The sequence below is a fragment of the Balaenoptera physalus genome, assembly GCF_965194825.1.
Source record: "Balaenoptera physalus genome assembly, chromosome: 17".
NCBI classification, from domain to species: domain Eukaryota; kingdom Metazoa; phylum Chordata; class Mammalia; order Artiodactyla; family Balaenopteridae; genus Balaenoptera; species Balaenoptera physalus.
Window position 1 is genome coordinate 66,845,630 of NC_138895.1, and position 26,449 is coordinate 66,872,078.

General features: G+C 40.5%; 1 protein-coding gene across 1 annotated transcript in view; it reads left to right on the top strand.

Moving 5' to 3' along the window:
* Window positions 1-26,449, top strand: part of DEPTOR (DEP domain containing MTOR interacting protein) — a 196,179-nt gene that overhangs the window by 167,785 nt on the left and 1,945 nt on the right. The window contains exon 9 of the transcript XR_014255491.1: window positions 7,991-10,950. The gene's annotated coding sequence lies outside the window, so the exon portion shown is untranslated. The remainder of the gene's footprint in view (window positions 1-7,990; window positions 10,951-26,449) is intronic.

The following is a 26,449-nucleotide window of genomic DNA, read 5'->3' on the forward strand; positions in this document are numbered from 1 at the left end:
GCTTAATATCATTATACTTACTATAATAATTATATGATAACATCATGTGGTTTTATTTTCAACACATACCAGCTGGGAAATGTGATTGTGATAGACTAACTAGATGCTTGACACCAACCCTGCTTCCTCTTCCTGGGCACATAGAAAGTCTATATTATCCAGCCTGCCTTGCATCTGGGAGGGACAGTGTAACTCAGTTCTGGCCTATGGTATGTGGGTAGAAGTTATGGATGCCACTTCCAAGGCTGGCTATAGAATAGCCTGTGAAATCTTATGTGTCTTCTCTCCCCCTTATATGGAGCTAGAAGAGAAGGATCCTGCAATACAGGAGCCACATGATGGAAAGAGCCTGGATCCCTGAGTCATCTACGGAGAACAGCATCCTGATTCACATCAGGCTATGATGTGAGAGAAAACAAACTTTGCTTAAGCCACTGAGATTCGAGGGCTTATTCGTTATTGTAGCATAGATCATCTTACTCTGACTAATACAATGATGTTGAAGAGAAGGGAAACAAATATTCTCTAAATTAGTTATTTGAAAACAGTTCATTACCAAGTAAGGCAGAAGTAAATATTCACACATGAAACAAATCTGCAAAATTGTATGTGGAGTTTTAGGAAAGCTATAGAACATCATTCTGCTGGGAGGTTAGGTTCCAGGTTTGCATAATGACAATCATGGCAGAACTGAGACTTGAATCAAGTGTGTCTGACTCTAGGACCAGTATTTTTCTTTACTCCATCCTACATCAGTTTGGGATGAACCAGTCAAGGTGCATCCTGCAAGAGTCAGTGATAAAGTACAAGGTCTCAGAGGCCAAACTAGATCAAATGATGTGTTAGCCCAGGGCTTTAATAGGTCAAGAACAATGGGGAAAGAGGGGACCAAAATGCAAAGCTAAAGAGGTAGTGCTGAAAGTTCAGAATGGTGAGATGTGCCATAAGTAGGGAAATGTACTACAAGGCCAGAAGACAAAAGAGGGTAACAGGACTGAGTGTAGAGGGACAGAATCAGGAAGAGGGGCTCAACCTGGAGACTGAATTTCATGTAATGCTGGCCAAGGGGATAGCCCTGATGGACAGGATTTGAGACAAGAGAATGAGAACAGCAGGAACCCTCCAAAAATCCCTACAAATGCCAGCTAGCATTTCTGTCATGATCATGGATTACAGAAATGCACAATGTATGAAGACTAGCTCCATTATCACTTAGGGTAGTCATATTTGGGGTTCATGGTTTTTCCAGAAAGATCAACCACCTCATCTCCAATTTTTCTGAGCACCAGGCACCTGTATTTTAAGAGCTCACTTAGCTCTCATTGGTATAGACATACTAATAGCTGGCAAAACTACCCAATAGCATTATTAAATACACATTGTTGAATATGCTTTTGGTCTCCTGGCACTCATTCCCTTTTTTTTTTTTTTTGCTAACAACACCTATATCCTGGAGGTGAATTGCCTCTCCCTCATTTTGTATAGTTATGATAAGATGTCTATCATGGTGCCCTAGTTTCTCCTAGTGAAAGAATGGGCCCCAAACCCAAATTAAATCAACTCTCTCTTCCAGGACTTTGAACTTTGAGCAGAATAACACATGAATGGGAAACACAGTTGAATTTCATAAACCCAGGTGGTCCCTCAAACCTACCCTGGTTCTTTTCTTCTCTAAGCCTGGTCCCAGAGCCTTCTGATGAAATCTGTGGGCTGTGCTGACCTTTGGTGAAGTGTGGAGTAGAGGCACTCAGAATCAGGACAAGGTGCTTGGGTAAGCTTGGAAGAGCACAGGGTGTCGATTCCACAGAACACGTGGAGACCAAGAACCAGATATAGAATCAGGTATCTGCCAAAGAGTTCAAGCAAGTAGAAACAATCAAGTTTAGGAGTATAGGAAATCAAATTTCCTGATTAATTTAGAAACGAATGGTAGGTCAGTTAGGATGTTTTTTGGTTGCAAATGACAGAAAACCAGCTTGAATTAGCTTAAGGGGAAAAAGGACTTTATTGCTTTATTAACCACATTGCGATAGGAGCAGTGATTATATAATTTATCACCCACCTGGAACACTTCTGAGAACGAAAGAGGGAGATGTTAATGATTAAGCTGGGACAACAGAGGTAAACTGGGCCTGCCTTAGGCAAACTGGAATGAATCTTCACGTAAGGAAATCAGAATGAATAAAACCTAAAAGGCTGCCAGGGATTTCTCTCTTTGTGTAACAGTTATTTCTCTCTGCTTTCTACTTCTCTGTGTGGGCTCTATTTGCATAAGCGTTTGTAGCAGGGGGCACACTGCCAGAAGGTCCAGGCTCAAATTCTTACAGATTACCAGTCAGAGAAGAAAAGATGCTTTTGCATCTGCTCCAGTATAAAATATCCTGCGCCAGAATTTCAAGCAGCCTGGCCTGTGTCACCTGATAACCCCTGGACCAATCTTTGTGAACAAAAGGATACATTCCTACCATTGGTTCACCTTGGGCCATATGCCCTTCTTGTGTCGATGACATAGGAGTACCATTAATCAATAGGCCCAGTAGTTTGAAGCAGCATTTCTCCAAAGGGAAGAGTTATTCTGAGAGACAAAACCATATATATCCACTATGACAGCCTCTTACAGAGTGCCTGCTGTCAAATCCACTGGCAGTATGGGAACATAAAACACAGCTATTGGATAAGATACACGTTATACAAAATACAGCTGTCCGAATGCTGGAGCTACCATTAACCCATTTACTCAGGAAACCCTTGACAATCCACTTTCACAAAGTGGATTGCTCTATCCCTTTGGAGTCTAGTATATAATAGTCCATTAGAGATATGAAAGGCCCCAGGGCTTGGTGTTCCTATGAGCCTCTAGAACCCCTCAAATGAGGTGAACTTACCCCAAAAAGGCATTGGCAGAACCATAAGGGCAGTGGGCACCATGAGTTTAAATGGGGAGTTGGGAACAGAAAGACAAGTGAGGACACCCTAGAAAAGGGTTCAGAAAGAGGATGCTAGAGGCAGACTTTCCTTCCATCACGGCTTGGCTAAGCTCCCAAATCTACCACCACTGGCTCCTGTTTCAGCTTGTTGTTGGAAAGCACCACTGTTTATGATAAAACTTGGAACAGAGACGCTACCTTCTGCCACCCTGGGATGGTCCTCTCCACTTTGCAGAGGATCACATCGTGGCTAAAACTCAGCAGCAGTCTGCTTTCTCCCTGCCCAGCCCTTCCCTGGGAAAAAGAAGGAGTGGATAAGCGTGTGAAAGGCTGCCTGGGTGACTGTGGGCTCCCACCCAAAGAAGCCACTCGGCCCAGCGGCCGGGTGGAGAGCGAGGCCCAATGGGATACTATTTCGCAATGGATCCCTCACCACAGTGAGGAACACAGTGTTTACTGGAGAGAGCTCTTCACGCCAAGGTCCCTCTGTGCCTTCCAGAAAACTGCAGCCTGAACTCTAATAAATAACCAAGGGCTCAGCCCAAGCCCTGTTGGAGCGGATGGGGCTGCCCTTGCCACAGTGCTGAACAGCAGGAATGTTGCCAGTAAGCCCTGCCCTTTGGAACCAGTCAGTAAGGCTGAAAACGCTGGAAGCAGGACACACTTGTTGGGACTCCACATTCTAAACTGGAGATTCCACCCGGGCTATTAATAGGTGAATTCTCTCCTGCTGAGCTTAAAGCATCTGGGTCAGTCACAGGAAATTCTTGGAACTAAACAGTATGTGAATAAACAAACAAGCATGGACATCTGGTTCAGGAGAAGCAGCTAATGAAGTATGTCACAGCTCAGCTTGTTCCAGAGTTCAGGGTAATGAAACGAATTGATAGTTGATATGATCATTTCAGTGCTGGTCTATGGTCAGTGTACATATTGGTGGTCCCATTCTGTTCATTTGTTTTTTTTCAAATGTTTCACCTCTCTTTATTCACTGTTCAAGACAGACTATTTCTTTTTCAATTTTTAATTCAAATATGGAGTGGTTGCTGCAGACCCCTTCCAGACTGAGGCACTCAATCGCCCAGCTGCTGGGGGTGCAGGGGGCCGGTAACCCTCAGCTGAGCCCCTTCCTGGTCCAGCTAGAGAGTACGAGTAGAAAAGTGGTCACCAGGGGTTGGGGATGGGGAAATATTAAGAGGTTGGTACAACAGTACGAGCTTTCAGTTATAAGATGAATAAGGTCTGGGATTTCCCTGGCAGTCCAGTGGTTAAGACTCCGTGCTTCCACTGCAGGGGGTGGGGATTCGATCCTTGGTCAGGGAACTAAGATCCCACATGCCGAGGCGCGGCCAAAAAAAAAAAAATGAATAAGGTCTGAGGATCTAATGTATAACTTGGTGACTATAATTGATAACACTGTATTGTATAATTGAAATTTGCTAAGAGAGCAGAACTTAAATGTTCTCACCAAAGACAAAAATTTTACAGGGAAAAAAAAAAAAAGAGAGAGACATCCCACATGCTCTCTTCCCATCACTAAGGGTCACCATTATTATCACTTCCAATAGCATAGATTTGTCTCTTTTAGGGCTCTATTGAAATGGTGTCATATAGTGTATACTCTTTTTGTGTCAGGTTTCTATTGCTCAACATTTTGTGACATTCACTCATGGTGTTGCGTGAGGTTATACATAATTCATTCCTGTTGCTATACAGTCTTCCACTGTGACGAGATAATGCCATTTATTTTTCTGCTCTGTGGTTGATGGGCATTTGGGTAGTGCCAGTTTGAGGCAGTTATGAACAGCACTGCAAAGAACATTCTAGAATAGGTCTTTGGCAGGGCATGAATGCTCATTGCTGTAGGGAATTTAAAATACTTAGTTTTAGTAGATATTACCAAACAGTTTTCCCAAGTGGCTGTACCAAGTTATACTGCCACTTGCAGACCATGAACATTAAAACCAATACTTGGTGTTTTCCATCCTGAGCCATTGGGGTGGTGAGTATATTGTGGTTCTAATTTGCATTTCTCTGGAGGCCAATGAAGCTGAGCACATTTTCATATGTTTCTTGGCCATTTGGATATTCTCCTCTGAGAACGTTCAAGTCTTTGCCCATTTTCTGTTGGGTTATCAAGACAATTCTTTCTTTGCTGTTGGCTGTTGGGAAACCCTACAGAGATCATCTTTGGTATAGAGGGAAAGAGGAATGGTATTTTGTCCAAGGACAAAGCATGCAGGAAAATATGCAGGAGATGATAAACACGGGCTTCACAAAGTTGCTGGAAAAGGGAAGTAGAAATGAGATTCATCCACAGCAGCAAAGCCATAGACTCATGTGGAGAAACGTAAATTGAGGTGGCGTCCAGGAAGCCACGGACACAGATGGGATCCAGCTGTGGGATGCAGGGAAGCCAAAGTAGTGGCTTTGGGTGGGTGCCAGCAAGAATCACAGGAGTCCACTCAACTGATAAGACTCTGAATACATAAGAAATGTTATTCACGATTGCCAGAATAGTTAGAAAAAGGCTGTGGTTCCCGGGTGGCATCCAAACAGAGGTTAGAATGAAACAGAATGGTTATTGTTAGACTTGTATATCCAGGCAGAGTCACGAGATCATTAAGTGGGTAGCATGGTTTTAGAGCAGAAGGGTGGGTGCACACTTGTTTTTCAGGTTCACTCAACCACCACATGGGAGAAATAACAAGGGCAGAGTGACCGAGAACACAAAAACATCACTTTCTAGGCAGCTCTGTTCCTGGGGAGCAGTCCACAACCTCAAACAGTAGGAGGGGGCCAGAGTCAGATCTACTGTGACTTTGCATCCTCTTTCTACCTGTCTACAAATCAGCCCTCTCCACACCCCAGCTCTGGCGTCAGACCAGTCCTTACCTGCCCCGGGCACTTCTGAAGCAACTCTGGATCTTGCTTTTCTATCAGTTTGACCTGAAGGGGTTCCTCATGCTGATTCTTGGGTCCCGGTGGCAAAACTGGGACCCTGTTTTGCCCTTTTCATACCGTTATCTGAGGACCTGTGCTCTGGTGAAGACCTTAACTGTTTTGTTAGGAACAGGTTCTCTTCAGGAACCTTTTCATTTTAGAGTTGGGGTGAAGAAGATGGATACTTTCCACAAACCTAACCCACCCTCTTGATCCTGCAGGAACCTTGTGCCTGTTAGTTACCAGATAAGGACTGCAGAAAAAAATTACTTTCATTCATTGATTCAGTGATACTTTTTTTTTCTTAACATCTCTATTGGAGTATAATTGCTTTACAATGGTGCGTTAGTTTCTGCTTTATAGCAAAGTGAAGCATCTATACATATACATATATCCTTTTTTGTGCATCTGCTATGTGCTGGGTGACGTGCACCCTAGAGACACAGCGGGACACAAGACAGACAGAGCGCCTTCACGGAGCATTTATTCCAGTAGGTCACATAGACATTAAGTAGGTAACATCAATAAAATATAAGAATAGGGAAGCTCAGACTCCTTTCTCTCAAAGTGTTTAACCTTCTTTTATGTGTTGGTTGTTTAATAGGAAGAATTCATTGTAAAACTCTAAGCACAGTTTCTACAACAGTGGTTCTCAACTGGGATTGATTTTGCCCCCAGGGGACGTTCGGCAGTGTCTGGAAACACACTTGGAGCATCTCGTGGGCAGTATCCTTGGACGCTGCTAGATGTCCTACAGTGCACAGGACAATTCTCACAGCAAAGAATCATCTGACTCCAAATTTTAATAGTGCTGCAGTTGAGAAACCGTGTTCTGCACTAAACCCTGGCTCTTTCCAAGGCCAGGAATCGCTTTTTTTGTTGTGGTTATTCCAAACCAAATTCTTTGGCATTAATATTTACTACAAATATCAATAACTCATTAGCACTTACTATGAGATGTGCATTGTGCTAGGACCTTTGCATTTATTATCTCATTTACTCATCAGGAAAATAGGACATACATAATATCATTGTCATTTTACACATAAGGAAACAGAGGTTCAAAGAGATTAAATAATGTCCCCAAGGTTATATAGCTCATAAGTGGCAGAGCCGGCATTTGAAAGCAGGTTTGACAAAGCCTAGGCCTTTTACCAACTTACTTGACTAGTTCTTGTGATGATTTCATCACTTGATGTTTTTATGAGGTTTTGGAGTTTTCAAAGCACTTGCGCAAGATCAGCCCCAAAGCAGGGTTTTGTGGTAAAGCAGCGGCTTGAAGTCTAACATGTGCTTGGGTCCTAGTCCTTGCTCACCTTGTGACCTCAGATCAATGACTTGACTTCCTTCGGCCTCTGAATTCTCATCTCTAAAATGAGAGCACTGAACTAGATGACTTTTCAGGGTCCTTCCAATGCTCATCTTTTTACCGAGAGATGACATAAGGTAAAGCTGCAATCTGTATCATTGGCTAGCAAACTTCTTGATTATAATGTACAGTAAGAGATTCATTTTGCATCATGACTCAGCATACACACACACACACACACAATGGAAATATGAGTTTTACAGAGCATACTGAAACTGCCAGATCCACCAGGTTTTGCTGCAGTGATACACAATCTCCAAATCTCAAAGCAGCCAGCGTTTTGTTCTGGCTCACGAGGTGGCTGGGGACACAGCTCCGCCTTGTCCTTCCAGGACTCAGGCTGATGGAGCCGCCTCCATCTCAAAGGTCACCAGTTTTTAATTTTTTTTCCTTTTTATTTTATTTTTTAATTTTTATTTTATATTGGACTATAGTTGATTAACAATGTTGTATTAGTTTCAGGTGTACAGCAAAGTGATTCAGTTATACATACACATACATCTATTCTTTTTCTTTTTCTTTTTCATTTTTCTATTCTTTTTCAAATTCTTTTCCCACTTAGGTTATTACAGAATATTGAGCAGAGTTCCCCATGCTATACAGTAGGTCCTTGTTGGTTGTCTCTTTTAAATATAGCAGTGTGTACGTGTCAGTCCCAGACCGCCAGTCTATCCCTTCCCCACACCCTTCCCCTTTAGTAACCATAAGTTTGTTTTCTAAGTCTGTGAGTCTGTTTCTGTTTTGTAAATAGGTCACCGGTCTTAATGGCAGAGGGAAAGAGACCATGGTGAATCCCACAATGGCACCTAAAACTTCCACTCAGCCTGGCACGCATCACTTCTGCTCACATTTCTTTGGCCAAATCACTTGGCCACACCTAACTTCAGTGCAGTTCCACCACGTGCCTGGGGAAAGAACCAAAAATATCTGGTGCACAGCGTGAATGACTCCTGCAAATATGTTCCATGATGGTTAATCTTATGTGTCGGCTTGCCTGGGTCACCACAGTGCCCAAATATTTGTTGAAGCATTATTCTGGATGTTTTTGTGAGGGTGTTTTAGGACGATATTTACATTTAAATCAATGGATTTTGAGTAAAGCAGATTGCCCTCCGTGATGTGGGTGGGCCTCGTCCAATCAGTTGAAGGTCTGAATAGAACAAAAGACTGACCATCCCCTGAGCAAGAAGGAATTTTGCCATCAGACAGCTTTTGGACTTGAAATGTAACATTGACTCTTCTTGGGTCTCCAGCCTGTGGGCCCACCCTGCAGATTTTGGACTTACTAGCCTCCTTGATCAGGTGAGCTAATTCCTTTAAATAATTACCTTTATACACACATCCTATTGGTTCTGTTACTCTGGAGAACCCTGACTGATAAACGTACTCACACTATGTATGATGCATGCTGATGTTTGTTTGTTTTTTCAATTTAATTGCATTCTATCATACTCCATTATATTCTATTTTTTTTAAATGCTAGTCACAATCCAATAAATTGATTTCAAATTCACCTATGGATTGCAATTGTAAACTTCAAAAAGACTGGCTTAGGGACATCCCCAGTGGTCCAGTGGTGAAGAGTCCGCCTTCCAGTGCAGGGGACACAAGTTTGATCCCTGGTCGGGGAACTAAGATCCCACATGCTGTGGGGCAACTGGGCCCACGCGCCACAACTACTGAGCTCGCGTGCCTCAACGAGAGAGCCTGCGTGCCGCAAACTACAGAGTCCACACACCCTGGAGCCCGTGCACCACAACTAGAGAGAGAAAACCCGTACCCCACAACTAGAGAGAAGCCTGCGCACCACAATGAAGAGCCCGTGATGCAACGAAAGATCCCACAATCCTCAAAGAAGAACCCACGTGCTGCAACTAAGACCCGACGCAGCCAAAAAGAAGAAAAAAAATAAATAAAATAAAAATTAAAAAAAAAAGACTGGCTTATATCCAGTTGGAAGTGAAACAGTTAAGAGTAAATCCTAATTTTAGCCAATCAGAAGTTATTTTACTGGTTTTACACAGGAAATGTCATAGTGTCCATGTTTCTGCTTAAAGGGAAAACAAAACAAAACAAAACGTTGCTTTATTTTAACACAATTAGTCAGGCTCTCTTCTCATCACAGGAAGCAAACTCTAATCACTCTAATCACACCCACTGATACAGCAGGAGCAGATTACTGATCTGGCAGAAGAGGTGCAGACCCCCAGTGATTGAACTGAGCAGGTATCCAGAGTGCTGCAGTATTTAGCAAACAAAGAAAAGCCACCCCTTGGATAATGGATGTTATGGTTAGGAAACCCCCAGTACCTCAGACATTATGAAACAACAACTGAATTTGTAGGGAACAGACTGAACCCACACCCTAGAATGAGAATTATTTACATTCTACAATTAGCATTCTATAATTATATGGCTCAAACTCCAGTTACTATGTAATGGTATTCTGCCAGAGAATACCAATTAGTCCTCAACAAGGAACTGCTGAAATCATTAGTTTGTATAAGTAAGTCTGTCCCAACAAATTCAACTGTTGTTTCTTAAGCCCTGAGTTAAAGAAACCCTCTAGGGATGATCATAATTAGATATATGAAAAGGACAGGCCTTACCTACTTAATATAGATATATTCAGATACAAAACAGGTAAAACGATGCTTTATAGGGCCAACGCATAAAGGCCAATGCATGGTTGCATAGTGCACAGCTGTAGGGGACCCATTCACACAAACTGAGGAATGGTATCCCTCAGGGTTGTGCAACATGGTGGCCTTGGCCAGAGAAGAAGTCTCCCTTATAGAATGTGCCTTGTAGGGCTTTTTCCCTCTGGCTCTACAGGGTAACCAAAGCTCTTATCAGTTAGTGGTAGATTAAAAAATATTCCTCGACTGTATTTCCACATGAAGGAAACAAGGCTTTGTGAAGCTGTGGTAGGGACACCAGCAAAGTGTGCCAGTTGATAAAAGACGAAGCCATTACAGTAATTAGACCTGTGCTCTTGTCTGCTCCTCTATTTCTCTTTAGGATAGTTCACTCCTTCTGGCTGAAATGCCAAAAACAAACCAAAAAACCCAACAAAACAAAAAACAAATGACAATTTTTGAGACAATAAGTGGAATTCCTAAATTGGGAAAATATAGTGGAACATAGGTGTGTAAAGATAGAAAAAAATGTCTAAATACTCTGTGATTATAACAGTTCAGTTTCAAGGAACTTGACCTGACTTCACAGGAATTAAAAATGGTGTCACCGAGAGCTCCTGCTCTGTATGAAAAAACATGAAAGCAAGAAAAGGAGTCCTAAAATCTGGAAGCTTCTCCCACACAGCCTATAGCCTGGGGTTGTCTTTGTGTTCACAGCTTGCCGGTGAGTCAGAAGATATCTGAATGCTTGGATCTGCCTGACGTTTTGCTGTTTATTTAGGACAAGACCGAGCCAAGAGTCACATCATTTAAAACATGTGAAAAGAGGTAAGTAATTTGTCTCACCAATTATAAAAAGGTGAGACGCATTGAAAAGATTAACAGAGCCCCCTCCCTTCTGCAGAATCCAGCCCACAAACTGGGTGGAGAGTTGGACGCGAACTGTCAAGAGAGCGAGAGGGAAGGGCTGGTCTCGGACTTGGCGGATTTCGGTTGGGTGTGGATTCTGTGTTTGCGAGAGAAGATGCAGCAAGGTCTTTCTGCAATGAGAAGCCCCATAACAGAAATCCAGGTAGGTCCTGGGCCATAGACTTTTTTTTTTATTCAAGAGATACTCATCTCAAATGCCCGACTGACAGGTGGGCGATGGACAAGTGGGGAGAGGCACGGCCTAAGACAAGAGTGAACGGTGAGGCTACCGCGAGTGTAGAAGGCATGCTCCTCCTAAAGCATTCAGCTCACACCTTTAGTTGTTTTAAAACAACATAGAACAGAATCACTGCCCCAACAAAACACCTCTGCAGGCCCCATGCTCCCCTCAACCCACACGTTAATAAATCCTGATTGAGCTGGTGGAGCAGCGCCTCTGCCTGTTCTGAAGGTTGCAGATTTGCCACTCAATGTCCTTTTCACTTGCCACTTCAGCCTTGCTCATAAGGACAGCCTTACTCAGATGATTTACCCAAGAACATGGTGATAATTCTTTCTGGAGACAAGGGTAGAATGGATCATATTAATTACATCCAGGTGTGGTTATTTATTAGGTTAGAGTTTAGAATCTATACCAGTAAACATAAAGATGATTTTGCATCGATCAGTACTATCTGGTTATGGAAATGTGTTGATTTCCAGAGTTATTTGAACTTTATCTCTTTAAGCAAACTAAAGCCATTAAGCCAATAATAATAAGTAACATTTATCATCCTTCTATGAGTCAGACACTATATAGTTTGCATGGAATACCTCATTGTCTCATTTAATGCTTGCAACAACCCTCCAACGTAGGTATTGTCATTAATTTCATTTTACAAATAAAAATGCCACCGAGGACAGAGAGGTTATGCAACTTTTCCAAAGTCACACAGTAAGTGGCAGAGATGGAATTTGGACCTGGGGGTGTGGCCAAGTTACCATCCATAAATCTAACTAACTAATTAACTAACAGTAAACCTCTTGTCCTTCCCTGGACTCCACGAATTCTCTTGAATTCTTGCCCAGGCCAGTGGAGGGAGATACTGCAGAGCCTTAGACCTGCAGCCATCTTTACTCCCACTGCCTGGCAGAAAGAGAGTTTCATGAGGGGTGTTCCTTGCAACCCCTTGACCCCTATTTCTTCTCAGAGCATCATTATCTCTGTTGAAGTTCCTCAGAGCAATGGCGAGGGTCTCGGAGTAAGGGCCTAACTGCATACTTACTGCCAATTGGAGCATGTGAGAGAATGTCCAGGTTGTGCGTGGACGGGTATATGAAAATCCTATTAGCATGAAAGCCTAATGCATCCTAGGTGAGTGAGCTAGGACTGGATGGCCGTTCCCCAGGGCTAAGACTTCCAAAACTGGGGAGACCAACGGCTTCCTTTTGACCTCCCAGGTAGCATGTCAGATACGGAAGGCATGCCCCCTTGAGGAGTGAAAATGTTTTGGGGTGCAGAAGCTTGGGAATGCTTGGGAAAATGTTCGGGGTGCACCTGCTGGGAATTAACAAAGAGAGATTTTTTTTTTAGTTCAATGCCGGTCAAGATGTTTTCTGCTTCGGTACCACGGGGACTTGGTATCAGGTCCCTAGAGAAATAAGGACATAAAGGGATTGTTAATGAATCAAATAGCAAAGGAGAGGTAGGCTGATATGCAGCCTTAGGAAAGGGAGGGAGCAAAGCTGTCTTGCTTGTGATGGAATAAAAGAGTTTGACCCAAGTGGGAGAACATTTCAGTATCTTCAGCCTTTAACAGGCTGTAGCTGTTGCAGTTTGTAAACTGCTTTCTCTCGGCCTGGCTAGGGTCTGGGTTCCTCCTTGGCCGTCTTGGTCTCACTTTGGCTCTGTCTGGCCCAACAGATCACCTGAGTTTCTGCCACATCTCCCACCTAAGCCCTCTGGGCCTGCCTATCCATTGCCCATCCACCGTCAGGCTCTGCCCCGTGGCAGCCTCATCCTCTGCCACAGGGCGTTGGGTAGGTTTGCAGGTTCTGCTGCCTTCCAAGGTCTCTTGGAACTTCAGGGACTCCTGGGCCCTTGGACAGAGAGCTGCCTGGAGAACCTCAAAGTCAAGGCCTCCTTCTACTAACTGCACCGACCACCAGGTTGCCAGAAGTGGCTGTCACTTTTCAGAGTCTTAACTGAGAAGGAAGGTAGAAATCTGTCTTCCTATTGGCTTTCTTCTCCAGGTTTTAGGCTTTCTCCTGGAGAGGGGAAATCAGGACACACTCTGAGCCCTGCATTCTCCATCCTCCTTCTCTGACCTCTGTGATTTAAGGGAACTTAAAGTGACTCAGTGAATAACCTCTTTGGACTTTAGTTTCCTCATTTGTTCCATTCTCACTTTCTTCTTCCCACAATCCCATCAGTTACAAGAGGTGAGTTTTTCTTATTTCCCTGACATTGCAGCCACCTTGAAACATGGAGCAAGAAGTCTTTTTTTTTTTTGGCCCTCCCACACCCATGTGGCTTTTGGGATCTTAGTTCCCCGACCAGGAGATTGAGCCCGGGCCATTGGCAGTGAAAGCGCAGAGTCCTAACCATAGGACAACCAGGGAATTCCCAAGGAGCAGGAAGTCTTGTGTCCCAGCTGTCATGGGCAGAAAGGGTGGCTTTTCTATACTAGGAAGAACCCTGTGAATTAGTCCACTAGGCTTAACCTTGATGTAGTAAAAAGACTCCACAGCTAAAAGCTACCGCAAACCCTCATCATCTCTCCCCATAAAGCCTGATTTTATTGTCTTTCTAAAGAGGGCAAATACACTGTATCACCCTGAGGCTTAATAATGGCTCCTTCTCAAAGGCGAGAGAGTGCAATAAAACATAATTCAAGGGTGAAATTACAATGCACAGTGCTAACATTTCCAAACCACATTTTTAAAACTATCACCATCTAACCATTCCCTCAAGGCCTCCTTTATATTGAAGATCAGCACATATTAAATTGGAAGCATATTTCTGCTCTGCAATTGATTCATGTTTCACTCACATTAAACTACTCATCTTCAGTAACAGGTGTCAGGCACCTACACCCTAATCCGTGTCCACAGTAAATGGAGATCTTATCCAAGGGTCTTTTGGTGACAAGTTAACCATTTCCAGCACACAGCAAGTGCTCTTTCATCCAGGAGACCATTTGAGACGATACAGAGTGGAAAAACCACTCAATATGCAGTTGGGAAACATAAGCCGTGGTCCGTGTTTTGCCACTCTTGACCTCTGTGATTTAAGGGAATTTAAAGCGACTCCCGTAATCTTCTCTCTGACCTTTCGTTTCCTCCTTTGATAAGATGCTCTCTTTAAGGACCATTCTCAATATTTATATTGTTACTAAAAAAAACAACAAAAAACACTCCTTCAGCATTCTTCATTTATAATGTTATGGAATGCTGCCCCCTTGTGTTTTCTCGGGGTTCATCTAGTTTTACAAAATTTAAATAAATTCTTCATTTTAAATTCATTAAAATTCTTAATTTAAAAATTGATCTGTTATGCTCAACTCCCACTGAATCAAATATTCCTGATACTTGGTTTAAAAAAATAAAAGAAGTTCCCTTGGGACTTCCCTGGTAGCGCAGTGATTAAGAATCTGCCTGCCAATGCAGGGAACACGGGTTCGAGCCCTGGTCTGGGAAGATCCCACATGCTGTGGAGCAGCTAAGCCTGTGCACCACAACTACTGAGCCTGTGCGCTAGAGACCTAGAGCCACGACTACTGAGCCTGCGTGCCACAACTACTGAAGCCAGTGCACTTACAGCCCATGCTCCGCAACAAGAGAAGCCCCCACTCGCCACAACTAGAGAAAGCCCGCGGGCAGCCGCGAAGCCCAACGCAGCCAAAGATAAATGAATAAAAATAAATTTTAAAAAAATTCTAAAGTTAAAAAAAAAAAGAGTTCCCTTGTAAATGCCAATCCCATTCCAGTAAATCGGTCATCCTTTCTTATTTGGAATGCTGAAGACACTCAGATGAAGAATCGTGTTATAGCCCATCTGTCACTTGGGGACATATTGTCTTTGTTTTTGGGAAATTGTGGAAAACATTGTCCAAACAAATTCCAGTGCCTAGGAGCACTTAAGGACTTTAAAATGACTTCCACTGTGCAGTTCCCTCAGTCAGATTCAGTACAAATTATATTTTTAAAATAAATGTTCTAACAGAATTATAATATATGTACGCAAAATGCACAGACCATAAGTGTACAGCTCAGTAAATTATCAAAAAATGAACCCAACACCTATAACCAAAACCGGAGTCAGGAAATGGAACATTACCAGAGCCCCAGAAGGCTCCCTAGGCCCCCCTCCTGATCACTACTCTGTCCTTTCTTTCCAAAGGTAACCACTGTCTTGACTTCTAATACCATAGGTTCATGAGGTGAGGGTGAGGGAAGCAGTCTATATCTTGATCTGGGTTGGATGTATAGGGTGATGTCACATTTTATATATTACATATATAAGAATACATTGAGACATCATACACAAAAATAAACTCAAAACGGCTTAAAGACTTATGTATAAGACATGACACCATAAAACTCCTAGAAGAGAACATAGGCAAAACATTTGCTCACATAAATCGAAGTAATTCTTTCTTAGATCAGTCTCCCAAGGCAAACGAAATAAAAGCAAAAATAAACAAATGGGACCTAATCAAACTTAGAAGTTTTTGCACAGCAAAGGAAACCGTAAACAAAATGAAAAGACAACCTATGGACTAGGAGAAAATATTTGCAAATGATGCGACAAACAAGGGCTTCATTTCCAAAATATACAAACAGCTCGTGCAGCTCAATATCAAAAAAAAAAAAAAAAAGCAACCCAATCAAAAAATGGGCAGAAGACCTAAATAGACATTTCTCCAAAGAAGGCATACATGTAGCCAACAGGCATGTGAAAAAATGCTCAACATTGCTAATTATTAGAGAAATGGAAATCAAAACTACAATGAGGTATCATCTCACACCGGTCAGAATGGCCAACATCAAAAAGTCTACAAATAACAAATCCTGGAGAGGTTGTGGTGAAAAGGGAACCCTCCTACATTGTTGGTGGGAATGTAAATTGGTGCAGCCACTATGGAGAATAGTATGGACGTTCCTTAAAAGACTAGAAATAGAGTTACCATATGATACAGCAATCCCACTCCTGGGCATATATCCAGAAAAAATGAAAACTCTAATTCAAAAAGATACATGTACCCCAATGTACATAGCAGCGTTATTTACAATTGCCAAGACTTGGAAGCAACCTAAATGTCCATCAACAGATGAATGGATAAAGAAGATGTGAGATACACACACACACACACACACACACACACACACACACACACACACACGAAGGAATATTACTCAGCCATAAAAAAGAATGAAATATTGCCATTTGCAGCAACATGGATGGACCTAGAGATTTTCATGCTAAGTGAAGTAAGTCAGAGAAAGACAAATACCATATGATACAACTTATATGTGGAATCTAAAAAAAATGATACAAATGAATGTATTTACAAAACAGAAAAAGACTCACAAACATAGAAAACAAATCTATGGTTACCAAAGGGGAAAGGAGAGGGGAGGGATAAATTAGGAGTTTGGGATTAACAGATATACACTACTATATATAAAAAGATAAACAACAAGGACCTACTGTATACCACAGGGAACTATATTCAGTATCTTATAATAACCTATAATGGAAAAGAATCTGAAAAAGAATATATATAACTGAATCATTTTGCTGTACACCTGAAACTAACACCACATTGTAAATCAACTATACGTTTATTTTTTAAAAATCAAAGAAAAAAATACATTGAGCTCTATACTTAAGTTTGTGCATTTTGCTGCATACAAATTACACCTCAGTAATTAATTCCAGCTTTTCTAGTTGGTTCTCAATGGTAGAGCTGACTCAAAATAACCTTCTTTTTATGTTAACACCTTACCTAACCATAGTACGATTATCAAAACCAGGAAATTAAAATCGTTAGTATGCTATTAACTAAAATGTAGACCTTATTCCAATATCATCAGTTTTTCAACTGTTGTCCTTTTTGTGTTCCAGGATCCTATCCAGGATCCCGATTATATTTAGCAGTTATTTCTCCTTCATCCACTCCAGTCTGTGACAGTTCTGACTGGAAGCTTCTTTTTCAGACACACAAATCCAATCACACCTGAAGTTTCATGATGTTTAACAGCTTCTTATAGATTGGACCCTGGATTTCCACCATTTCACTAAGTCTTCTCTTCAAGATCTACTTTGTTGCAATATAGTAACCCACTGTCACCAAGGACATGTGGCCTTGTCCCCAGGTCTAATTGCTTCTCTCAAGGAGTAGCTGTGTCAGGTCAGGCTGACTCCACTCACCTCCTGGAATTTTTGTAAAAATTGTCTCTGTCTCATGAGCTTAGAAATTCAAGAGACATCTTTACTGTCACTTCAAGGCTGGATTAATGGTGGCACTGATGGTGGTGCAGCTAGCTACACCACCACTTACCTTTATCAATTTCTTTGATGTGTGCCAGGATGTGATGAGCTTGGGTTGGCTTAGACATCATTATTGTAGCCAGAAATTGTCCAGTTGTGTATGGCCAGGTTAAATAGGATGGTGGGAAGAACATACAGGTGTGTGTGAGAGAGAATGGCAAATGTAGAGCAGGAAGGAGGGCTTTCACTCCAAAACAGTATTAGGATCTTAATGCTTGCTTCAAGCTCTATTCCCTAGAGAACCTGGTCTAACACAAGGGATTTATTTAAAATAATACTAGCTCATGTCTCAAAATGAACCTATGTTGTGCCCGGCCCTGAGTCAAGCCCTTTCACTGGATTATTTAATACAAACCTTCCAATAGTCCAATAAAATGGCATTATCTTGCAGATGAGGTAACCATCACCCAGAGAAGTTAGATAACTTCTTTAAGATCACACAGTAAGTAGGATGCATTATTTTAGGAGCATGCTGTTATTCTAACCCACTTTATATAGAATTACCTGGAGAACTTGCTTCCCATAGCACCACAATATTAATGACTTGGACATGCAATGCCTGTTATTATTCATGCAAAAAGGATTCTCCCCAAGCAATTAAAGACAGAATACTTAATTGAAAAGGTTGAGAAGGTTTTGTCTGAATGAGGAGCTTATTAAAAATGTGTTTAAACATAAACCAAACTCTCTTGTCTTTTTGTGGTAATGGTGTAGAAAATAAACCCATGAAAATTTAAGAGCTAATTTTGGAAAAAAAATTGCTTGAAGCAGCTTGTGTAAGTGATGTAGGTAGGTTTTGATCCATCATTGGGTTGTGAAATATATTGAGTGGGTTGAAACCCGTGCCAAAAGAAAAGAAAAGAAAAGAAAAGAAAAGAAAAGAAAAGAAAAATCTTAAAAAAAAGAATAGGATAGAATAGAAATGATCTATTTACACATAGTAAAAGTGTGTATTGTTTTGTGAAGCTTTTCTTTGTAAATGTGTGTTAGAGTGTATGTGTGTGTGATGTAATTTTTTTTCATTGCGGTGAAAAAGGTTTTTAAAACACTGATATATTTGGTGACAGTATCACACGGTTTAAAAAACAGAACAAAATGTTTCTGGAGTCAAAGACATGTAGGTTCAAATTATTTACTCAACTATAATTTTTGTAAGAATTTAAGTCTAATCTGCTTGCTTTCTTGCTGCTCTTCAATGGGAAAGTATTGTAGAAAACATTTAGAGAGTCTCCTGAATTTTCTTTTCATGAGTAAGACCATGTCTCTTAATGCTTACAAAACATCACTGAAATGCATTTCTTAGAGGCTGTGTTCCAAACATACTTCTACCCATGACGGGCTGGACCCCACAGACCTTTGCACCTGGTTCTTACATATCATCCGTCATGGCATCTTTCTCACTCTCTCCACAACTGGGAGAATCTTAAGGTTGTTGAGGGACTTGGGCTAGTGCTTGACTCAGATTCTGACATATCTTTGATACAGAAAATGTTTATTCTCAGAATCATTTCTTTCCAGATGATTCATACCTGAGACTAGACAAAGCATCCAAGTTTTTAGGGACATTCTTGGGCAGGAGAAGACCAGGAGATCATCTAGTCATGGTGAAACGGAAAACAATTAAACTGGGGAGGAATCTGAACTCCCTTTTGGCAGTACCCTCCATTTTTCCAGGCTCGCTGCCCAAGCATAGATTCACTCAGCCTTTAGCAGCTGTCTCCATGACACAGTAGGAATCATTTCATGACAGAAGTGGGGGCTGGAAAAGACCTAGCTTAATATCAAACCAGATAGTCTTAGGATGGGAAGGAGGCTCAACTTCTTAATGTTTCCACAACGCTTGTGTTTGCAACTAGATTCCTCTTCCCTGGAATTTTAACTTCTACTCTTGGAGCAGAGAACATTTTTAAATGCTTTCAAACTAGAAAAGACCCACACACAAATTTAAAAAAAATAAAAATAACCTCTGTAAAAATTATAAAAGAAAGGCATAATAATTATAGAGAACATTAACAACAGAGAGAAACAAAAGAAGAGAATTTACATTATCTCACCACTCATGGAAAGCTGTGGTTTACACCTTGGTATATATTCTTCCAGACTTCTTTTTTAATGCATATAAAATTTAAACATCACATATAGCCATGATAATTCCTTAGGATAATTTCTACAAGTGTAATTACTGTATTTCCTGAGTCAAAGAGTACACACATTTTGAAGGTCTTCTCTCTCAGAACTAGTTTTCATATATGTTCCTAGCCGTCCTCTCCCCTCTAACCTTTATATGCAACCTGTTGAGATTCACAGCACTGCTGTTGTTGTTCTGCTGTGGTCTATAATATCCCCTTTTGCTGAGGAATTATTTGGTGAAAGACAATGTCTGGTCATTTCCCTGAAGGGTAGCAGAATATGCCTTCCCCAAATATGCCACTTTGGTATAAAAGATTCTTTTGAACTGAAGGCAAATGAGAAGAAGCAGGTACAAGAAAAACTCTCTGCCTTTCCCTTATTTGCTTAAGAGCAGAATATAAATTTATAAAGGTGTCCCTCCCCGCTCCTTTCTTCCATAAAGGGCATAAGTTAATCACCAGAGACAACTCTCGTCCCTTATGAGCTTACGAGGTGGCACCATAGGAATCTGCCTAACAAACCTTGCTAAACTTACCATTTACCTACCGTAACTTAGTTGCCTCATATATTTCTCTTCCCACAGTTTGCCACCCCTAGAAGCTCAAAGTCTTTTTTCTTTGTTTTATCACTTCTCTAAAAATGTATTGTTCTTTTGGTAAGATGCTCTATAAGCCCAAGTTCTAACCATCCCTTTGAGTTACTCATCACTGGGTAGTCCCATGTGTATGCGCAATGCACATGTTAGTAAACTTCTGTTTGTTTTTTTCTTGTTAATCTGGTTTTTGTTAGAGCCCCAACTGGAGAACCTAAGATAGATAGCTGGTCTAGAGTCCTCCTCTAGTCCCCCAAAATGCAAAATTTTTAATCTGTATGTTATACAATTAAAATGAGCTCAGGAAACAATTTTGATACATCTTAGATCTAAATATTGTGAACTGACATTAACTGGTACAACTGCTGAGACCTACAAGTATAACCAGAAAGCACAGGGCAGTTAGTTTTTTATGGATAACACGTGACCAATGGCAGTAGGGATACAGGGAAGCTTATCTTCTAAGAGGTATCTCTGTAAGGCAACATTGCAGGAAAAAAAAAAGTTACATGATAGGAGAGGCAATTGGTTTACATTTTCAAACTTATCAAATTTCACATGAGAAATCCAACTCATTATACTTTAAGGTTTAGTTCAAATGTTACTTCCTTAGTAGAGCCTTCTGTATCAGTCAGGGTGCAGAGAAGCAGAACCATTAGGAGATAAACATAGTTGGAAGAACGAAACAGTCTTTGTAACGCGATGTCTGGATAGAGAGTGTACCATTTTGCACACACTAGTATTCTTATACATTGGTCAGCAATGTATAAGAATACTAGTTACCCTGTAGCTTTGCCAACAGAATATATCATAATTATTAATTTTTGCCACTCTGATAAGAAATGGTGTTTCTCCTTTTAATTTGAATTTAATTATGAGTGACGCTGAAGAGCTTTTCATAAGTGTAAGGAACATTTATATCTTTTTAGGGGGCTACTTTCTGCTTCATGTTTTTTGCCCATTTATCTAATGGGGCTTGATCAATTTCACCTTGGTGTTAAGAGTTCTTTACACATTAGTGATACTAGTTCTTATCGGCAATATATGCCATTAAGTATTTTCTTCCACATTGTAATTTGCCTTTTGACTTTGCTTAAAGAGTTCTGTGCCATGCAAAGCTTCTTTAAAAATATTTTTATTTTTATCTAGTTGAATTCATGAATCTTTTCTTTTGTTGTGAATTTTTAGAGGTGTTTAGAAAGTCTTTCTTTACAGGTTTCAAAGGAACCCACCTGTTTTCTTCTAGGATTTGCATGGCTTCATTTTTATAGTTGGAGTTCTTATCTAATTTGTTGTTGTCATTGTTGTTTTTTCCTTTTGTACAGTGTGAGTTGGGGATACAATTTTATCTCTTTCTAAACGGTTTTCCAGTTATTTTGGTCCAATTTTGTGCAGTGATCGGGGATGTCAACTTTATCACTCACTACATTTCCATATATATTTGTACTTTCTAGTCTACTTCTCTGATTCATGTGTCTATTCATGAATTATTCCCACATCCTTGCACTTAAAATGGCTTTCTGATATATTTGATGGTCTGATAGAGATTTCTGCCTCTCCCTGTCCCTCAGTGGTGCTTCTTTTTTGGTGTTTCCCTGGGTATTCTTGCATGTTTATTTTTCATGTGATTTTTAATTTTAAGATAAAAGCTTTTTGGTATTTTTACAGAGGCTTTATGAAACATTTATTAAATTAACTTATGAAAAACTGACAGCTTTATGATGTTGAGTCATTTTATTGAAGAACAAGGGATGCCTGCCCATTTAAGCTCATACGTCTTCCAAGAGTGTTTTAGCATTTCCTCATGTAGATTTTCCAAATTTCATGTTAAGTTTATTTCTAAGTATTTTATCTTGTTTATTTTGCTATTGTAAATGGGATTCACTCTTCCATTATTTGGTGTATATGAAGGATATTAATTTTGTATGTTAATTTTATACCTTGCTATCTTTAAAATTGTATGTGCTTTAGTACTCATTCTTAATTACATCTTTTGCTTTTTAAGCATTTAAAAATAACTTAGCTTATTAGTTTCACTATCTAAAGTCTTTGCAGATCTAGTTCTATCATCTTCATTTTATTTCTGCTGGCTGTTGCTCATGGTCTATTATTCCCTATGTGTTTCGTGATTTTTTTCAACCATGTATTCATATTCCTTGGAACTCTATCTGTGAAATTATTTGAGGCCTCCATTTAGAGTGAGTTCCTCCAGAAAGGACCCCATTTGCTTCTGCTAGAAGTTTAAGGACAATATCAACATATGATGAATTCAAAACAATTCTTAGCCTTGAGGCTTTTTTTTCAGTTTTAATATTTTTTTATTGAAGTGTAGCTGATTTACAATGTTGTGTTAATCTCTGCTGTACAGCAAAGTGATTCAGTTATATATAACAATATATATGACTGAATATATACATTTTTTAATATTCTTTTCCATTATGGTTTATCATAGGATAGTGTATATAGTTCTCTGTGCTATACAGTAGGATCTTGTTGTTTATCCATCCTATATACAAAAGCTTACATCTGCTAACCCCAACCTCCCACTCCATCCCTCCCCCAACCTCCTTCCCCTTGGCTACTACCAGTCTGTTCTCTATGCTCGTGATTCTGTTTCTGTTTCACAGACAGGTTCATTTGTGTCATATTTTAGATTCCACATATAAGTGATATCATATGGCATTTGTCTTTCTCTTTCTGATTTACTTCACTTAGTATGATAATCTCTAGTTGCATCCATGTTGCTGCAAATGGCATTATTTCATCCTATTTCATGGCTGAGTAGTATTCCATTGTATATATGTACCACATCTTCTTTATCTATTCATCTGTCGATGGACCTTTAGGTTGTTTCCATGTCTTGGCTATTGTGAATAGTGCTGCTGTGAACATAGGGGTGCATGTATCTTTTTGAATTATAGTTTTGTCTGGATATATGCCCAGGAGTGGGATTGCTGGGTCATATGGTAATTCTATTTTTAGTTTTCTGAGGAACTTCCATACTGTTTTCCACAGTTAGCCTTGGGGCTTTTTAATTCACACAGATAGTGTGAATTCAGGCCATAAACCTGGATGAGGGCTGTCTTAGAGCAACAATTTCTCAGGCAATATCTCTCCCCACTCATTCACCCAGTTCCAAGATTAAAAAAAAAAAAAAAGCCGAACAACCCTTTACTGTCTGCTTCTGAGAGTGGGTTTATTTCTGGATCTCCTTTTCCTTGATGATATAGCCATTTAGGTTCCCAGCTTTATGTGAGGGTCTCCTAGAAGAGTTCTCTCTTTGGGGGCTCTACCCTTGAGCTTGAAAGGCTGCCAAAATAGACCAGACTCCAGGGGTTGGCAGATGCTCGAGGACAAAGCATGCTTATGTGCTTACTCACCTCTGGATTCCTGCCTTTTATTAATTTTTGCTTTCTAAGGATTAAAAAAATTTTCTTACTGGTTTAACAATGTATTTTAAGAGCTTTTATATAAATATGTTGTATAGTTTTGTTCTTTTTTTAATGGAAATTTGTTAAGAATATGTAGGCTGTCTCACCTCTGTCGGCCTTGGAGGTTTAAGGTGATTTTTAAAACATTCAAAACATTTAAAATTAACTAAAATTATGATATAGATAACTATTTATACACATGGAAAGATGGTGGTGTGACGGTCAGTAAGAAGAAAAAGTTACAAATTGTAAAAGGTATGAGCTCGTCATAAAATATTCACAGAGATCCCTATATACAGAGGAAATAGTTTTAAACATAGTGGCTATTAACAGTGGCTGTTTCTAGGAGGTTGAATATTGGGTGATTCTTTTATTTTTCCTTTTGTAATTTTTCATAATGAACATGAATTATTTAGATAAAAATATTTTTAAAACTATTTAAAAAATTATATAAATCTGAATGGAAATATTTCAAAACTAAGTAGGAATGGTGTTAGGTTTTTCAAAGCTTTTTGAGTATCTTTAATAATTTATCAGCTTTGATTTAAAGCCTTTCTCTTTCTCTCTCCCTCTCTCTTTCTCTACACACACACACACACACACACACACACACACATACACACACACACACACTTTTTTTTGTCCTATGGGCAAAATCACTAGGGTATAGGCTTCTATCTTCTGTAGAGCTATTTGGTCTCTAGGAATGAAAGACTTTCCCCCAAATGAGGCTGTTGGTAGAAAGGGAGCAGAAGAGGGTAGTTCTCCTTCACTGGAATCTTCTAAAAGTTTGATGGAGTTTGAGGAGCTGAAATGACTTAGATAATGTCTTCCCTGGAAGCATAAAATAGAGGAGCTAATTCCCCAAACGCTTTCCAGCGGATGAGTCTATCATTTTGTATGAATGTTTCCTGGCTGGAATGATTTACCATTTTTTTCCCCTACTACCTCATTTAACTAACTCCAGATGAAGACTCTTACAGCTTTCAACTCTTTTAGAATCTATCTTGTTAATGGGTCTTTCTAGAACTGACTAGAAAAGTGTATAGAGAGAAATTTAGTATGGAAATCAGTAGACCATGAGCTCCAGGGACACTGTAACAGACCCTTTTCTGGGCAAGCGTGCAAGAAAGTGCCATTCCAACAAGACCAACTGTACATAAAAGCAGCGGCTGTCATACAATGACAAAGTTTGGGAAAACAAAAAAATACACTTGAAACTCCAGGAAAATTTCACTTGCATACATCATAAAATTAGGAAAAAAGGGAAAACTGTGGAAGGTCAGCCAAGTCAACTGTTTTCTTTCAGATAGCCCCGCAGACCTGGGGATGACCAACAGTCATTTTAATTGCGAAGTTCAAATGTGTAAAATATACTCATAAAATTTAAAGGGGAGCTTCCCTGGTGGTGCAGTGGTTATGAATCTGCCTGCCAATGTAGGGGACACGGGTTCGAGCCCTGGTCCAGGAAGATCCCACATGCCGCGGAGCAACTAAGCCCGTGCGCCACGAGTACTGAGCCTGTGCTCTAGAGCCCGCGAGCCACAACTACTGAGCCTGCGTGCTACAACTACTGAAGCCCACGCACCTAGAGCCCATGCTCCGCAACAAGAGAAGCCACCGCAATGAGAAGCCCGCGCACAGCAACGAAGAGTAGCCCCCGCTCACCGCAACTAGAGAAAGCCCGCGCACAGCCACAAAGACCCAACGCAGCCAAAAATAAATAAATTAAAAAAAAAAAATTTAAGGGAACTCCTTTCTGAAAAATATTTCGAGTTAACAGAATTTCAGAGCCTCACCAACAGAATTTTTACTTCCTCTCTATGTGGTTGAGTTTAAGTACTAAATTAAATTGCTGAAAGCTCTTACAGTGTTACAAATGAATATACATTGTATACCAGGAGTGAATCTACTTCTTTCAAAGATCAGATGGATAGTTTATTTTGATCATTGATTTGAAACCTCTTAGATGAAAATGCATTTTTGTCCTGTGTTGTAAGAAAAGATTTTGAAATCGTGTTCAATTCTATCATCACAGGTTGTCATAAATTACTTCATTATCACAAGTGCTGACAGATCAGACTTGGCAAGTTCACTGCACAGGAGGTTTGGAATAAGCTGAAGGTTTGTCAGGATGTCTCCCCCAGTTTAAGACAGGGTCCCTGTGCAGATACCTCCTCGAAGCAAGGAATATATCTAACCTTTATGTTCCTGGACCCTCCTCTGGGTTTCTAAATGGAAGTGTTTCATGGTGTTTGAGGAGATCAAGCGAATTAAATATGCAGCAAGTCAAACTCCATCCTGAAGAGGTAATGCTTCCTGGGAATCTGCCATGAACTACAAGAAACCTTTTTCTTATTTGATTTCTTCATGCTTCCATTTGCTTTTCTAAATGGATGATACTGTGTGTTCTTTCTATAACCAGAGTTGTGTGGTGAAGATCATGCATGATAGTTTATTTTAGGAAGCTTTGAAAGCAAAATGGCTATCCCATAAAACTTCTTCTTCTTCTCCCCCTCAAAAACAAGATTTTCACACAGTATTGTGAAGCAATTATACTCCAGTAAAGATCTATTAAAACAACAACAACAACAACAAGATTTTCGGATGAGGGAAGCAAATGAGAAAGACAGAACTGGATGTTTGAACGATTCTTCTGGAAGTGAAATCTGACCAGATCCCTCTTGTGTTTCGAACTCCCCTTCTCAAGCAGAGTAAAATCCAACGTCTTTGCCTGAAGGCTTCACCATATCTGGACCCGGAGACCTCTCCGATCTCATCCCTCACTGTGCCCATCTTGCTCATTTCTCTTATGCCTCACAGGCCTCCTTGCAGTTCCTCCGTCCTCACAGACTTTGCATTTTTGGTTCTCCCTGCCCTTCCTCCAGTGAGTTCCACCACTGGCTCTCTGCCCTCATTCAGTCTCTGCTCAAATGTCGTCTCCGGGGACTCA